Source organism: Rhineura floridana, chromosome 3 (assembly GCF_030035675.1).
Source record: "Rhineura floridana isolate rRhiFlo1 chromosome 3, rRhiFlo1.hap2, whole genome shotgun sequence".
Taxonomy (NCBI): Eukaryota; Metazoa; Chordata; class Lepidosauria; order Squamata; family Rhineuridae; genus Rhineura; species Rhineura floridana.
The window spans coordinates 153,917,397-153,935,724 of NC_084482.1; the positions used below are offsets into that span (position 1 = coordinate 153,917,397).

At 43.6% G+C, this 18,328-nt stretch overlaps 1 long non-coding RNA gene across 3 annotated transcripts in view; it reads left to right on the top strand.

The window, feature by feature from the left end:
* The window catches only part of LOC133380665 (uncharacterized), a 134,847-nt gene extending 119,791 nt beyond the window's left edge, over positions 1-15,056 (top strand). For all 3 annotated transcript variants that reach the window (XR_009761501.1, XR_009761502.1, XR_009761500.1), the window contains one exon: positions 14,897-15,056. This is a non-coding gene — a long non-coding RNA (uncharacterized LOC133380665). The remainder of the gene's footprint in view (positions 1-14,896) is intronic.
* The last annotated feature ends 3,272 nt before the right edge of the window (positions 15,057-18,328 follow it).

The window sequence follows — 18,328 nt, forward strand, 5'->3', positions numbered from 1 at the left end:
CGATAAACTAGTTACAACAACATGTTACAACAAGGAAGAGTACAGGCAGGTATCACGGAATTGCAGGGATGGCATCAGGAAGGCTAAAGCTGAGAATGAGCTGAGGTTAGCGAGGGATGCTAAAAGCAACAAAAAAGCTTTCTTCAGGTACGTCCATAGGAAAAGACAGAGAAAAGAAATGGTGGCACAGCTACTCAATGAGGATGGCAAAATGATAACAGATGACAAAGAAAAGGCAGAAGTGCTCAATTTCTACCTTGGCTCAGTCTTCTCCAAAAAAAGGGTCTATGACCCTCCCGGGAAACATGAAGTAGAAGGGGCAGGATTGCAGCTTGAGATTGATAGACAAATGGTCAAGGAATACCTAATCACCTTGAACGAGTTCAAATCGGCAGGGCCTGTTAAACTGCATCCTAGAGTATTGAAGGAACTGGCTGGAGAACTCTCAGAACCGCTGTCAATTATCTTTGTGAAATCATGGAGGACTGGTGAAGTGCCGGATGACTGGAGGAGAGCTAATCTTGTCCCTATGTTCGAAAAAGGCAAAAAGGAGGAACCAGGGAACTACAGACCAGTCAGCCTAACATCAATCCCTGGAAAAACTCTGGAGCAGATTATAAAGCAGTCAATCTGTAAGCACCTTGAAAACAATGCAGTGATTACTAGGAGCTAACATGGATTTATGAAGAACAAATCCTGCCAAACTAATCTTATTTATTTGATTATTACATTTATATACCACCCCATAGCCGAAGCTCTCTGGGCAGTTTACAGCAATTAAAAACAATAAAAACAAATATACAAATTTTAAAACACACAAAAAAATTTAAAAACACAATTTAAAAAAAATTAAAAAAATTAAAAACACATGCTAAAATGCCTGGGAGAAGAGGAAAGTCTTGACCTGGTAACCTCCCTGGTAGTCTGTGGGATTGCTGTGGATGTAATATATCTCAACTTCAGCAAAGCTTTTGATAAAGTGCCCCATGATGTTCTGATTAGCAAGCTAGCTAAATGTGGGCTGGATGGAACAACTATCAGGTGGATCCACATTTGGCTCCAGAATCATACTCAAAGAGTGCTTATCAGTGGTTTCTTCTCTAACTGGGCGGAAGTAACAAATTGGGTACCACAGGGCTCGGTCCTGGGCCCAGTGCTCTTCAACATTTTTATTAACGACTTGGATGAGGAGATACAGAGCATGCTTATCAAATCTGCAGATGATACAAAATTGGGGGGCACAGCTAATACCGTGAAAGACAGAAACAAAATTCAAAGGGCTGAAAACAACAGAATGAAATTCAACAGGGATAAATGCAAAGTTCTACACTTAGGAAAAAGAAACTAAATGCACAGTTATAAGATGGGAGATATAATATGACATGTGAGAAGGATCTTGGAATTGTTGTTGATCACAAGCTGAATATGAGCCAACAGTGTGATGTGGCTGCAAAAAAGGCAAATGCTATATTAGGCTTCATTAACAGAAGTATAGTTTCCAAATCGCGTAAAGTATTACTTCCCCTCTATTCAGCACTGGTTTGGCCTCATCTGGAATACTGCATCCAGTTCTGGTCTCCACACTTCAAGAAGGATGCAGACAAACTGGAGCAGTTTCAGAGGAGGGCAACAAGGATGATCAGGGGACTGGAAACAAAGCCCTGTGGGGAGAGACTGAAAGAACTGGGCATGTTTAGCCTGGAGAAGAGAAGACTGAGGGGAGATATGATAACACTCTTCAAGTACTTTAAAGGTTGTCACACAGAGGAGGACTGGGATCTCTTCTGGATCGTCCCAGAATGCAGGACACGGAATAAGTTGCAGGAAGCCAGATTTCGACTGGACATCAGGAAAACCTCCTAACTGTTAGAGCCATACGACAATGGAACCAATTACCTAGAGAGGTAGTGGCCTCTCTGACCCTGGAGGCATTCAAGAGGCAGCTGGACAGCCATCTGTTGGGAGTGCTTTGATTTGGATTCCTGCATTGAGCAGGGGGTTGGACTTGATGGCCTTGTAGGCCCCTTCCAACTCTACTATTCTATGATTCTATGTTAAATATCTCTTAAGATGAATGTCTTGAGCTCGTCATATTTCCCTAATGCCCTGGGGGAGTTCCCTGTAGTTAGAGCAGGTGGCCTTGTTGAAGTCCTTGTCATACTGTGGAACAACGAGGTGCATCAGGCTCTTGACATGGGTGCTCCTGAGTGCTCTCTCAGGCATTGTAGAGCCCAGTTTGTACCTTGGTACACCAGTGAACTAAGGGCAATGAAACAGGCTGGACAATGGCTAGAGTGCAAGTGGTGAAAGACGTTCCCGATCAGCCTCACAGCATGAGTAAAACATCATAACTATGCCTACTATGTGGTGGTGAGGGGGACAAAGAAGGTTCACTTCTCTACCACCCTCGCATCCTCAAGTAGCCATTCAGTGGAGCTTTTCCATGTTGCCAGAGATCTGTTGACATCAACTCCAGGAAATGGAGTTTTAGACCCTTTGGAGGCCCACTATGAATTGTTTGCAAGGCACTTTGAGGGTAAAGTTACTCGACTCTGTAGCAATCTTGATGCCCCATCTACATCTACTGTAGTCCCAATGAGGTATCCAGTGCAATGTCTGCTGCAACTTCTTGGGATCGGTTTCAATTGATGCAGCCTGATGATGTGGACAAGGTGCTTGTGATGATGTGGCCAGCATATCCTCTTGACCCTTGCCCTTCTTGGCTTATTAAAGCTTGCCAAAGGGGTTTGATCGAGTGGATTCAGGGTGTGGTCAACACGTTGTTGTTGGAGGGAGTGGTTCCAGCTGTCGGTTCAGGGTCTTCAGGGTTGGTTCCAGAGAATAACATTGGGTTATCATATTTCAGCCCCCTGTGATAGTGTACCATCTTTCCCCAATGCTGTCTAACATCTATATGAAGCCATTGGGAGCAATCAATAGATTTGGGTCGAGGTGTCAGCAGTACGCTGATGATACTCAGCTCTATTTCTCTGTAACATCTGAATTGGGAGAGGCCGTGCAAGCCCTGGACTTGTTGGTGGGCTGGATGAGGGCCAATAAACAGTCTGAATCCTAGCAAGATGTTCACATTGTGAGTTGGTGGTTCCTGAGTTCAGATAATTGGTCAAATAATTGGCCTGCTTTGGATGGGGTTGTACTCCTTCTGAAAGAGCAGGTTTGTTGTCTGTGGGTGCTGCTGGATCCATCTTTGTTGCTAGGGAGGTGATCTCAGAGACTAGAAGTGCCTTTTACCAGCTTTGCCTGGTAAGACAGCTGTGGCTGTTTCTGGACCGGGATAGCCTGGCCACTGTTGTCCATGCACTGGTAACCTCCAGGCTGGATTACTGTAATGCGCTCTATGTGGGACTGCCCTTGAGATTGGTCCAGAAGCTGCAGCTGGTGCAAAACGCAGTGGCGTGCTCACTGGGGCAGGGTATCGCCAACATATCACCCCGCTGCTGAAAGCAGGGGCATCACTACGGGGGTGCGGCAGGTGCACGCCACACTGGGTGACACCCCAAGAAAGGGGTGACACTATGAGCCGCCCCCCCGGCACCGCCGGGAAGCGAGGCAGGCAGGCGGAGAGCTGCCCTGCCCGCACTAACACAAGGTGTGGGGGAAGAGCAGGGAAGGCCCGCCGCCGCCTGAGGTCCTCCTAGGCACAAGTTTCCCATCTCAGTGACTCGAGAACTAGAACCTTACGCCTGCAAGGTTGGAAGAAAGGATTAAATGGACAGAGCAGTGTTTCCTAGATGGGACATTTGGAGCAAAAGGGGGCGTGGAGGGAGAAACGGAGCTTCCGTTTCCCGTTGGGGGCGGCATTTGGGTTTGAATTTCCTCAGTGCAAAAGAGGATCCCGGCAAGGAGGGGTGGGCATTTATCGGAAGGAGGTCTCAGCTGAAGTAAAGAAAACCCAGCTGGTAAAGCAAAACATTGGAAGGAGAAAGAGAGAAGTGCTGCCTGCTTCCTTCTGGGGAGGGGCTGAAGCTGAGAGGTAGAGTATCTGCTTTGCATGCACAAGGTCTCAGGTTCATAGAATAGTAGAATTGGAAGGGGCGTATAAGGCCATGAAGTCCAACCCCCTGCTCAATGCAGGAATCCAAATCAAAGCATTCCCGACAGGTGGCTGTTCAGCTGCCTCTTGAATGCCTCCAGTGTTGGAGAGCCCACTACCTCAATTGAACCTCAGATTCAATCCCTTGCCCGGCATCTGAACCCTGGAGAGGCACTACCCATCAGTGAAGAATATTCTGAGTAAGATGGAGCTTTGGCCAGACTCATTAAAAGGCAGCATCTGCTTTGCACAGGCATTTTTTAAAGGAATTGTTACTGGGTGTCCATTTTTAAATTCCAGTGTCTTGCATGTGGAAGCTGTTCTACAATGTACAAGTCCTAACATTTGGATTGAGGTGAAAGTGGTAGTCACAAAACAACAACTGGACAATCCAAATATTAATATGCAAATATTTGCATAACATGCAAATAGTATGCATAATATGCAAATTAGCCTGCCCGGATTTGTGGAACTGGAATATGGCAACCCTAACCCAGAGCCGTCCTGCCCCTAGGCACCCTAGGTCTGGTACGGGAGGAGGTCCATGGGGGTGACACCATGAGTTACCGCACCGGGTGACACCAACCCTAGTGACGGCACTGGCTGAAAGAATTGGATTGGCTGCCCATTAGCTGCTGGGCCAAGTTCAAGGTTCTGGTTTTGGTGTATAAAGCCCTATACAGCTTGGGACCTGAAAGATCATCTTACCCCTTATATACCCAGTCGATCACTATGCTCTGCAGGTGAGGGCCTCCAGCAGATACCATCTTGTCGGGAGATCCATTCTGCACAACATACGAAGCAGACCTTTAGTGTAGTGGCACCAACCCTTTGGAATTCCCTCCCCTTAAATATTAGACAGGTGTCATCTCTGTTATCTTTTCAGCGCCTACTGAAGACGTTTAAGCCTTTTATTCCAGTCTACATCTGTGCTGGAATTACTTTTAAATATGTTTTTAAAGGTGTTTTTTTTAAGATGTTTTTAAAAATGTTTTGTTTTAATATATTTTAAAGTCTGCTTTTATGATGTTTTTAGTGTTTTCTTTGCTGCCCTGGGCTCCTACTGGGAGGAAGGGTGGGGTATAAATTTAATTAATCATAATCATAAGGATCTATTCACACTATGCTTGCTCCTAAGCATGCCATCCTTTCTGTGATATGCTGTGGGTATTCCATCTCCATGATGGAGCATATGGGTTTTTAAAATGACATGGCCCAAAATGCATTCCTGTATAGGGCAAAAATAATGTGTTAACACTCAAATATATGTAATGGGAGGGTAGTGCCAATTCCAGATTAGAAAAGACCAAGAGGTGCATCTCAGAAGCTGCTCTCCTCCAGAGGACAAAAATATTGACTCAGGAGATAAAACAAGCTTTGCCTCTGATGAAGAGTTTTTAAATAAATAAATAAAATTCAGAGGATTTTTATATATATATATACTATTTCCTTCAGCATCTCATGAGGTTCACCTCTGTGTCTCCCCTCCCCCTTTTTGCTGAGGTGCAAAGGCTTAACTTTTAAATGTGAAGAGCAGCCTCAGGCAGCTCCATGTCCGAGTGGAGTAGCAGCGGAAGGAGCACATAATATTTCCCCTGTGAAACAATTTTCCTGCTCAGATTGCCTCCCCCTGGCCTGCTTCCTCCACCGTGGCTGGTATTCATTAAAAAAGTTCACACACAGCATGTAGTTTTGCCCCTTGCAGTGACAAATACAAGGAGAAATAAGTATCGTATTTATACTCCTTATAAGAAGAAGCGTCTTCCTGGGGTAGAAGACCAGGTGATAATGAAAGGCTTAAATATCTTCTCTCTCCCTCTCATCCCCCCTCCCCCCACTTCTTTTCATTTAAAAACATGTCAGAGATTTATTTTTCATGCATATGTGTGTAATATAGTACATATCCCTAACCCAGCATGTTGGTAAAAATTAGGGATACACAGCCCTCTCCAGGAAAACCAAACAAACCATTAGTCTCTTGTCAAAAGTGTTTTAATTCTTCAAATGTTCCTCAGATAAGCAGGAGCCACCAAATTCCAACTTTGCTGTAGGTGAAATTCAGTGGCAACGGTAGTGAAAGTGTAAAGCCTGGAGTTCACCCAACAAGAGTGTCTTAATCAGCCTCAAACATGCTGTCAATTCAGTGTCATTAATATAACTGGGATGAAAGCAAAGAAAGATAGCACATATGGCCCATTAGTTAAGCAGCACACTAATTATGGGGAGGTGTCACATTACTCATGAAAGGCCAGATTCTGCCACTGCTACTCCTATGATATATAACAACTTCCCCACTCAGAGCAGTAGGATTACTTCCAGGAACAGGAGTTCAAGCCTGCCCTGCATAGAAAGACAAGCCCGTTTCTGTATTCCTGTCCCTTGCCTGAGCTGTCAAGATGCGCAATTATTAAAACAAACCCAGTTTCTTCCCTCACAGACATCTCTAGGATGATGAGCTGTGAGGAGCAATATTACTGTAAAGAGAGGGGCTCAGATATTTATATTTCGATTTCTATTTGATAAACAAAATCAGACAATTACACCGAACAAAAGGATCTCTTGGAATTCAGGCACACTTATTATTTGCAAGCTGGGGAGGTGGGGAGAAAAGAGGGAGGGAAGGAGTGGCGGGAGAGAGGAAGGAGAGAAAGCAATATCAGCCTAAGCAGGAGAGAAGCATTAGCAGGGAATAATCTAGACTCATCAGCCCAACTCTCCAGCGGTGCTGAAGACAGGAAAATGATGCCTTTTTATTAGCTTTATTGTCTTTAATTAAAGCATTCAGAAGAACCCTGCGATAATGGACTGTGAGAGAGGTCGGCAGCATTTGTAATAACAGAATGCAGGGTTCAATTAAGTTGTACTTTTGCAGTTTTTCATCTCCAATTTAAACAAGCTAGTGATATACGTAGAATGATTACCTTCCCGAACTGGGGGGGAGGGGGAGACAAAGGAGGTGGGAGCTTGGGAGGAGAAGTCACTCATTGCTGGTATAACTGATGCTATAAAATTGCTTGCCGTTTTTCAGCAGTGGTTCTGGCACTCAGCTGGCTTTTGTATTGTGCCGGTCACAAGCCATCTGTACTGAGGCTGGGTCCTAACTTAGTTTCATTTAATCCTGTTCCTTGTGTGAGATAGATAGCTGATAGATAGATAAAGATATCCTTGTGTGATATATGTCTATATATTTATTAAAGATTAGGATGATTTCACACAAATGAGAAGCCTGCTTCCTTAAATCGGATGCTTTTTTCTTCTTTGTATAAAAAAAATAAGAAATATGGGTGCTTCAGTTTCTCATAAAGCACAAAGGGAAAAGGGGAGTTTTTAAAAGGGGCTTGGTAATAAACATTTGAGCAGAAAGATTCCAGGAGATTGACAAGTATGTGATCTTTCTGACTCTCTTTCTCCCTTCTGTGCTCTTTCGAATTATTGGCCATAAAACACTGCAGTTGTCCCCACCCCCCTCTCTCTGAATGAAAGGCACAGAGAGAGAGAAGCCAGGCTGGCAGGCTGGCTCAGATAAGAACATAAGAACATAAGAAGAGCCTGCTGGATCAGGCCAGTGGCCCATCTAGTCCAGCATCCTGTTCTCACAGTGGCCAACCAGGTGCCTGGGGGAAGCCCGCAAGCAGGACCCGAGTGCAAGAACACTCTCCCCTCCTGAGGCTTCCGGCAACTGGTTTTCAGAAGCATGCTGCCTCTGACTAGGGTGGCACAGCACAGCCATCACGGCTAGTAGCCATTGATAGCCCTGTCCTCCATGAATTTGTCTAATCTTCTTTTAAAGCCGTCCAAGCTGGTGGCCATTACTGCATCTTGTGGGAGCAAATTCCATAGTTTAACTATGCGCTGAGTAAAGAAGTACTTCCTTTTGTCTGTCCTGAATCTTCCAACATTCAGCTTCTTTGAATGTCCACGAGTTCTAGTATTATGAGAGAGGGGAAGAACTTTTCTCTATCCACTTTCTCAATGCCATGCATAATTTTATACACTTCTATCATGTCTCCTCTGACCTGCCTTTTCTCTAAACTAAAAAGCCCCAAATGCTGCAACCTTTCCTCGTAAGGGAGTCGCTCCATCCCCTTGATCATTCTGGTTGCCCTCTTCTGAACCACATGGCTAGCACTTTACCTTTATCTTGCCCATTAAGAAATGTTAAATTAGAATGAAACCACTCTGATAAAACAGGTGACAGCTATATGAAGACCAAATGAAATTCCTATGATCGGTACCACTACAATGAACACCACACCAGAATTCATGATGATGGGACACTTAACTGTGTGTATAACTCATACACACAGAGATAAAATTCAGGCTAAATTTTGTCATATTTTTATGTGGGATTAAAAAATATTCAGAGGTAAAATCACAGCAATTAAAGGAGACAAGCTGGATTCCAGTCTCAGTGGTGTTGCTGTAACAAGAACCTAGTTTAAAATGGAAATACCCCTTATGAATCCATCTGTGTCAGCCTTTGCCAACTTTGTGCCCTTCAGATATTTTGGACTACAACTCCCATCAGCCCAGCTAGCATGGCTCTGCCGGTTGGGGCTGATGGGAGTTGTAGTCCAAAACACCTGGGGGGTACCAGGCTGGCAAAGGCTGATCAATGTAGAGAAGAGAGGAGCCTTGTGAATCTCAAAATAGGATAGCATATAGCTCAAGTACCTGTTAAATATTATTGTGCAATGTCCCGACATTAAGTTCTATCTCATTACAGCAATTCTTTTGAATTTGAATGATTGAACTTACGTTAAATTGTTCACTGTCTATTAAATATCTTGAAGCAATTTAACAACAAAAACACCTTCATATATAAAAACTATTGAAACAATGTCATATCTAATACAGAGACAGATTGGAATAAAAATCTCCACTTAAAAGGCTTGTTGAAAAAGGAAGGTCTTTAATAGATACCCAACAGACAGTAGAGATTGTGCCTGTCTAATGTGAATGGAAGGGGCTTCCAAAGGGGAAGTGCTGCCACAGTAAAGGCCTGATTCCAAAATTGTACAGAATGGACCTCCTGATGAGATAGTATCAGCTAAAGGCTCTCACCTGCAGAGTGCAATGATTCATTGACTATATAAAGAGTGAGAAGATCTTTTAGGTATCCTGGTCCCAAGCTTTTTGGTATGCAGCAGCAAACTTTTGGACTATATTCACTTAACTCATTGCGTTAGCAGAAGCCAACGCAAAAATTCCTGCTAGAACAACAGGATTTCCCCCTTTTCCTCCCCCCATATGCCCCTGCACCCTCCTCAAATTTGCTCCAGAGGGTCGGGAGTTCCCCCAGTGTGTGGTGGGAGGAGAGGAGAGATAGTTCCATCAGGGAAGCAGAAATGCTTATACTGATGGAAGACAACACTTTATATTTTCAGTATTGAACTTAAAAAAAATAAAATAGTCAACCAATGCAAATAACAATTAAAACAGCAACTGAGATACAAAACTAACTTGAGACTATACACAGTTTTTCCTGTCTAAACCTGTGTAATAAAAAGTTAATATGTTAAGGCAAGTGTCTATCAACTGTCGTTCCAATAAATCTCTCTATAACTTGTGCTGGCACATGTATGGCCACTGCAGTACACTTCTTATCCTTCATATAAATAGATGCTTGCTCCAAGGAGAAAGTATTGCTTTATTTAGTTTTTAAAAAGAATGCTCAAAAGAGAAGCATGGCTGTTTGATGTGGGGTGGTGGTGAAAATACTAGGCTACCTTGTATAGCTTCTCTTGTTGGGCTGTTGGTAAAACAGAGAGATTTTAAAGTAACTTGCAAAGCAGGAATTGTGACCGTGTGTGTGTATATATCTATGAAAATCCATGGTAATGGACAGTGAGAATGGAACACATGCACTCCTGGCCATCTAGTGCCTAAAGAAACATTTCTTGCAGGCTGATCATACGCAGGTAGAAATGTCTCTAGGTCACTCTGGTGCTTAAGCACAAAATCCTAATGGTGTCCTTCTCTTGGTGGAAAAACAAAACAAAACAATAAACTCAATGATCATTTCTGCTTTGTAAATTGAATTGTAAATTAGTATCTTGAAATCTGCTGGATGAAGCAGACTGTGTTACTCTGCTTAATGTACCATGTATGCAGAGTGCTTCTAGGTTTGTATAAACATGCACTCACAGAGGTCTTCCCTGGCACCTTCATGGTCCCATTCCACCCACCCACACACATACAGCTTGCAAGAAGCCTTGTTTTGTAGCCAGTCAGGCTTCTTCAAGCCTAATTGTTATTCATGGAGGGTGATCTTCCTGAAGATTGCAGCTGGGGAAGGAAGGCTAACCCTTACCTCTCCAGCTACAAGATCAACTCAAGTAAGGTGGGGGGGGAAGCAAAAACACTTTTTTCAAGCCTAGTTTCTGGCAGGAGTGGGGGAGAGTCAGTGTGCATGTATGTGGCTGCAGCACATGCATGTGTACTTGTTGTGCAGTGTGTCCATGATAGTTTCTCTAGTTTGCAAATGTGCCCATGGGCTCAAAAAGGTTGGTGACCCCTGGTCTGCAGAGTTCTATCATTCTGTCTTGCTGGGGCAGGCCGAGAGATTGGGCAAGAAGCTTCCCCCTGCTTCTTTTGTGGCTTTCAGCTCTTTTACATAGGGGCCCCTTCCCAAGGGCTGCTGGGGAATGCTGTGGACATTTCTCATCAGACATGGTGCAGTGCATTCCCACAATGGCTGGAGGGGTTCAGGCAGGACCTCTGACTGGGGTAGCTCTGGAGAAAGAAGAGAAGGAATATTGCAGGGTCACTTGTTAATACTGTAGACTACAGGGCTGCCTGTTTTAATGTAACAGCAACTATTGGGCTCCTACTAGGTGATTTATTAAACTAACTAACTAAAATTGGTTGCTCTTCTGCAACAGGTTCTATATCAAATTATAGTGTTGCTTTTCTATGAGTTTAAGTGTACAATTGCTTGATGTTATATATTTAGTTACATCCATGTACGTAATGCTTTACAGAATGACATGGCAAAGAAGACAGGTCCTTACTCCATCAAAATGCTTATAGAGGGATAAACATAGGATCATAGGAATGGCTGTAGCTCAGTTAATAAAGCATCTGCTTTGCATACAGCAGGTTCCAGGTTCAGTCTCCTGAATCTCCTCCAACATCCCCAGGTAGGATTGGGAGATAGGTAGGTTGCACTTTTAGGTGAAAGAATTTAGTGGGAGACCATGAAGCTATTGCCCTTGTACTTCTGGATCCTTTATCTTGGACAGCAGACTGATTTTTAGTAACATGCATCTAAGACCACAGGAGCCTGATTCCTGGATTGGTAGCTATGTTCTTCTCTTAAAGTAAAATACCATGACATCAGGACAGCTGGGATAATGTAGCAAGCTTTGACTGGAAAGTTCAGGTGAACCAATGTAGGATTCAGCAATGGTTGAGCTGTAGTTAGTCTTCAATACTGTATTTCTGAGCAGAGTTAAGTTTGAAGGTTCAGTTACATATTCATACTCTATTTTGTTTTCCCTATAAATATCTGCATATACTATCCCTTATTTCTCCCTTCCCCAAGATTCATCCATGTATAATGTTCTGTTGGGTTTTTTTTATATTATTATGCTCATGTTTTTTATAAACTAAAATGCATTCACTAGTCTTCTGCTAACAAATTTAAAAGAAATCTTTCCAAACTGATTTTAGCTTCTCAGATCCTGTTTGGTCACCACCTTCTTACTTATTGGGGCAAATTTAAGAACCTCATTTTGAATTGCTAGAATTTAAATTTCATAGATATTAAGCCAATTGATTTTTCATCCAAAACACCCCAAAATAAATCCAGCTGATTTGTACTCCTTTCCCAGGTCACTCCAAATCAGTTCCTTTTCTCTCTCCAGCCTCCTTCCTCACTCTCTATTTTTGCTCCCCAGAAACTGGTTCTGTCTGATTATACAACTCCCTTCTTCTCCCATTAAAAAGCTGTTCTTTTTGTGGCTGGGGCTGTTGCTTTGGGTGCCGCTGAGCTGCTGCTGTTTCTGATCCTTGTTCCCTCTGAAGGTGGTGCAGTAGGGCACATCATTGTATGCCAGCACATTTTAATGCATTTTCTCTGGCAGGGTGTACTTAAAGAAATGTCACCTCTTTCTGCACACAGTCACAAGCTTGAGCAGCATTCAACAGTGCTGCTTCATAGGGAGGGCAGAAGCCCCTGGAATCAGATTAGCCTTTGGATTTGCTATTATTTATTATTATTATTATTATTTTTAAATACTTTGTAACACCCCTCCCTGAGTGCCCAGTTTCCCAGAATTTTACCAAATAGGGAAAGAAGACACTATCCCATTGGAAATACTGGCCTGTCCCATATGATGGAGCAGCGGTTCCAAACTTTTCTTCCCACAGTCCATTTGAAAATGGCTGAGGGTCTTGGCGGACCACTTCATGGTTTTTCTGCCTGTGGTAGCAATTGTAATGTGTTGTGCTAGAAGCTATCACATTTTTAATTATATTTTAGATTCTTTTATATTGTATTACAATGTGAGTTCCATAGAATTGAAATTGTAAGAAAATAAAATACAATATAAAAAGCAATACAATACAAATCAATATGAATGTTATGTGGTGGATGTGCCATCTAATGTCTTCAACTACAAATCCAGACACACCATGGACCACCTGAATGAAGGTCATGGACCACTGGTGGTCTGTGGACCAAAGTTGGGAACCTCTATGATAGAGGATACCTGGCCACCTGAGTGGACTGTAGTCTTGAGTTGTACAGCTATTTTGACACCTTTAGTTACATCAGGATAAATCAGACAAACTCAGACTTGAGGCTCATCCACATGGTGGTTTACTGTGTGTTTGGTGCTACTCACATCTCCTTTTAATTTGCATTGTTCACATGACTTTACTGGCAAACAGAAGCTATCGTGCAGTTCCCCCCCCCGTAAATCCATACTAACCCAATCCGCTGATAATACGAAAAGTTTAGAACAATATGACTCCACACATCTTTGCAGACTGTTTGCTTCTATGCTTTTTAGTGGGTGGGTGAATTATCACTTTCTGCTGTTTGCCTTTCTCCGCCCACTAACTCTCCCATGAATTCTATTTTGTTTCTGGTGGTTTATCCAGCAACTTCTGACTGCTCTGTCCTCCCCCTTTCACAGATTGCTGTAGCCCTTTCTTCTTTCCTCCCTTCCTCCCCGAGTAAACTTCCTTCAAGTCCTTATAACCGACCAGCGACGGGCTCCATTTCCACAGTAATCTAATCGGAATTGCCATCAAATTTTATCTTTCCCCCCCCATATTCTCTGTCCTTACAGAGAGAATTTTGAAGTAACGTCTCTCCATGTCTGGTTTCCGTTTTTCCCTCCCGATTTTGTTTTAAAAAACTCGCTTTGAAATCATCGATAATGTGATCAATACTTTTATCAAAGTATTTTCTATCATTACAGAGCTGAGAATAAACGTCGATACCAGTGGAGACTTATGAATAAATCATTATTATAATATTGATAATTCTCTGCAAAGCAAAAAAAAATTATGGAGGAGATCAGGGAAATGATGAGTTAGTGAAGGGAAACGGAATCGGATCATTAATGACCAGCAGGGGGCCACACTTAAAGACTAAACATAAAAAAGGAGAGGATTGCACCCCTATAGCAGACCAGGAAGAAGAGGTGGTCCCCTCTTCTCATCAACTCCCAAAATAATTCTCTCTCCTAACAGACTAGTGTAAAGAGGAGAGGGAGGGCTGCTTGTGCAACTGAAAGAACTGTGATGGGAAGCAGTGGCGGCAGAACTTTTCAGGAAGCAGTGGGGGCGGGAGGGAGTGGAAATGCTGTGCCAGTCAAAAATATTTGCACATGCCCAGTAACTGAGCAACTAGAGGGAGTAAAAATGTAAAATTAGGGCCACAAGGAAACAGCGACACAAATCCTTCCCAGAAGAACACCTATTTGTGTGGATGGAAAGCAACAGATCTGCAGCTACCATTGAGCAAGAAGTGTGGATGGTGCAAATCTATTACAATGGTAAAAGCTGTGTATTTGCTATGAGGAAATGCTCCCATGTGGATAAGCCCTTTCTTTCAGATGTTCAAAGTTATTTCATATTATTTTTATAGAACTGAGGCAAAATTTTATGTGAAACTTAATTTAATTTATATGTGCTGCCCCAAGGCTACAATCCTTTAAAAAGCCTTTATTTTATTAGAGTTGTGAGCTTTCTTTGTTTCTGCATTAAGTTAACAAAAATAGTGTTTTCTATTTATTTCTTTTAAATTTATATCCCACTCACAGTATTTCACAAAAATATATTAAAATCTAAATACAAGCATTATTGTATATATAATACATAATATCCAGTTTACTAAATATGTGCAGCTAATAATTAAATCCATTCACCAGTAAGTGTTAAATCCATTCACTTCCTCTTTTTTGTTAGATAATTTAATCATTGTTAAAAAGAGCAATGTCTTATTCAAGAAAAGGGGGGATAAATCAGCACAGAAAAAAGACATCACCAACAAGGTCAATATTAAGAATAACGTTTAAGCTTAAGTAATTGAATATATACATCTCAATCTGTCGAGAGGAAGTGTCTCTACTTCAATCAAAATGCTAATATTTTCAAGGGTACATTGTTATTAAATCATCAGTTCCAATAGGTTGCAAGCCAATTCCATTGTCCTAATAGATTCTTATCTTATTTGACCTCTCCCTTCCTTCACAAAATTTTACCTGACGTATTAGTTTAACCACATACAATGTGCTGCTCAAGGGCCTTTCAATATTCTTCCATTTACTTGGTGTTACTACTAAATAGATAATGACTTCTTGATGTTCTTTTTGTTTCGTTCACCAGATCTGCTGTGTATGTGAAGAAAACCTTTCTTGCAAACAGATGTAATGAATATGAAGATAAATTCCTAATAGACCTTGCCATCTCCTTCCAGTAATCCTGAATCATCTCACATGTCCATCACACATGCATGTCATCAGTATTCTTTTAATATTCTGATATTTGCTGCCCTGAGCTCTTTGAGGAGAAAGGGTGGGATAGAAATTTACTAAATAAATTTTGACCGGAATACTCCAACATATATCTGGTATGGATTTATTAGCCTGTTTCTTTTGCTCATCTGTTCTCATATTGGAGCTTATATACTCTTGCTTGAACTTATAAACTGGTGGTGAAATGGTGTGACTGGCTGCAGAGTTAAGCCCTGTTCAGATGAAATCAATATGTGAGCATGGATTAGCCCTACCCCCTGTTTTCCATACTCTGGCTTGTCCCATCCCTGATGCCCACATGTCAGTGCAAACATCTACCGGGAAGAAGCCTTTGTGCTTATAGCTGGATGTTTGAAGGCATCCACACAATCTGGAACCCTACACAGTCAGAGTTCCAGATTGCATGGATGCCTTTGCACATACAACTGTATGCAGGGCCAGCCCTAGGGTAAATAGCGCTCTGGGTGAGGAGTGCCTTCAGTGGCCCCCTGGTCAGCTTTGCACAGCCACCTAGAGGGTTTATGATGCCGGGTGCAGGTGTGATGCTGGGGGTCCTGCTGCTGTCCCCTACAAGGACCCACACATGTACAAAGCTGGGGGCCACATGTGAGAATCATTGCATGCATGGACTACATTTGAGAATTCTCACCTGCAGCTCTTCCTTGCCCTGGAATAAAGCAAAATGATAGATGTGGTTTATTTAATTTTTACATAGGAATATAGGAATAGGGATCAGGTTGTGCTTCTCCTGAGTACCTCCTCCAGATTCCAAACCCCTTCTGGAAGAGCTTCTTTCTGCTTCCTGGGGCTCAGTTTCACAGGTCTTCTGGTTGTGGCCTGCTGCTAGTCTTTTCCAGTACTCACTCAGAGAAGATTCCTCACTTAAAGTCTGACCTCACACCACTCCTGTACCTTTCCCTGTGGAAACTGCCACAAAAAATTACTTTCCAGTGGCATCTGGTCTAGAAATCCTGGATGGTATTCTCACTCACTCACTCACTCACTCCTTGAACTCTTTCCCCAGCAGGCCTGGAGTTCCTTCTGTGACAAGAACAGTCTGCCTGCTATGCCACAAAAATCCTCTTTAAAGCTTTCTCTGTTCCTTCTCTCCTTAGAACAAACTGTGTAACTGGGGCTATTTGGCATGGGCCAATCATAAGACTGTCTGATCACTCTTATGTCTATTGCTGCCTGGACATAAAGATTATACTGTACCATGATTGGTTTAGACTCCCTCACAGCTGGGCTGCAGGCTTAGCTAATAAGCAGGCTCCTCACTTCCAGCCTCCCAAGGATACATTTAATTAGCATCTATTATATTTCATACACACGTATGTCACAATTACACAGCGATATTCAGTGTAATATATCATTTCCTTTTTTATTAAAATTTTGAACAAAATACAAAGGATTCTGGTGAGTAATGTGGCTAGGTCAGGGCAGGGGCCAATGATACACTCAGGCCCTAAGGCAGGGGGAGCCTTGCTTTGTGGGGCCAGGGGCAAATTGCCCCAGTTGCTCCGCAATGGCAACCGTACAGCTTTGCAGTGTTACCAAGTTATATGGCTTGTGCAAGATTGCAAAACAGCAGGGTAACAGGCCTTGCTACTCCCAGATTTTTCTCTAGCAATGTCTATGAAAAGGGCTCAGAGTGAGCTACCTCTTCTCTGCTGCTATGCTTTCAGTGCACTCCTGCTCCAGTTCTAGGATCCAAATGAAGGCTCTGTCATGTGGTGTAGGTGGCTCTCAAAGAATTAGTTTCATGAAGTTGTAGGCCTCATGGAATTGTAGGCCTATATTCTTTACTATGCTCAGTACAATGGCTTCTGTCAGGGCTGGCACCAGGGGGCAGCCAGGTTGGGCCCTGGCCAAGGGCCCCTGAGGGCCCCCTGAAGGGCCCTTCCATAGGATGGAAGGGTGGTGCTCCTGTTCCATGATCCATGGCAGCATCAGGTCCTGCAACCTGCCATGGATCATGGAGATGATCCCCCCAATACAGACAGCATGGGCTTCAGTAAGGCCACCTGCATGCCCCACCTACCTCTCCCATCAATGTGAATGCCATGTGTGCTGTGCATGCATGCCTGCCATCACATAAGAAGGTGGTAGGGGCTTCCCCAAGGGGCTTATTAGATTTGCAACACCTGTATTGGGGGGTGTTGGACAACGGCGCTGTGGGCCTGGGGCAGGCTGGTGCCCAAAGGCCCAGGCATACCTGGCCCTGGCCCTGGCTCCTGCTGCAAGCTGCCCTCCCTGGGTACCAACACTCCTTCAGCTACAAGAAGTAGGCCCTCTGGTGGAGTGGCATAACTAGCCTTAAAGGGACATCACTGTATACTACACTTTCCCAGGCTGTAACTTCTTCAGCCTTCTTCCCTTGCTGCTTTTTTTACTTTGAAAGTTCCCATTGCTCCAATACATAGAGCTGTAGTAACCATGTGAACAAGCCTAGCAACTGTTTTGTATTATTTGTTTATTTAATTTGTATCCCGCCCTTCCTCCCAGCAGGCGCCCAGGGCGGCAAACAAAGCACGAAAACACTTTAAAACACCAGTATGCGGATGACACACAGCTCTATCTCTCATTCAAATCTTCACCGAGGTTGGCTGTAGAAACCCTATCCAAGTGCCTGGAGTCGGTGAGTGGCTGGATGGGAAGGAATAAGCTGAAGCTGAACCCTGACAAAACTGAGGTACTGTTTGTGGGAGACAAGGGAAGGTTGGAGGATGTTGACCTGGTGCTCAATGGGGTACAACTGCCCCTGAAAGACCAGGTCCGCAGCCAGGGGGGTCATTCTTGACTCCCAGCTGTCCATGGAGGCTCAGGTCTCGGCTGTGAGCCGGGCGGCGCTGTATCAACTCCATCTGATACGGAGGCTGCGCCCTTACCTTCCCAACCATCTGTTCCCATCTGTGGTACATGCCCTGGTCTCCTCTTGCCTAGACTACTGTAATGCACTCTACGTGGGGTTACCCTTGAAAACGGTCCGGAAGCTGCAACTGGTACAGAATGTGGCAGCTCGCCTGATTAAAGGCAGCCGCCGGCGAGATCACATCACTCCAGTGCTGAAGGAGTTACCGGTTGTTTTCCAGGCCCAATTCAAGGTGTTGGTTCTGACCTTTAAAACCCTATACGGTTTCGGCCCAGTCTATCTGAAGGAGCGCCTCCAACATCATCAGGGATGCCGCTCAACAAGATTAGCCTCAAAAGGCCTTCTCTCTATCCCACCAGTTAAAACAACTAAACTGGTGAGGACTAGGGAGAGGGCTTTTTCAATTGTGGC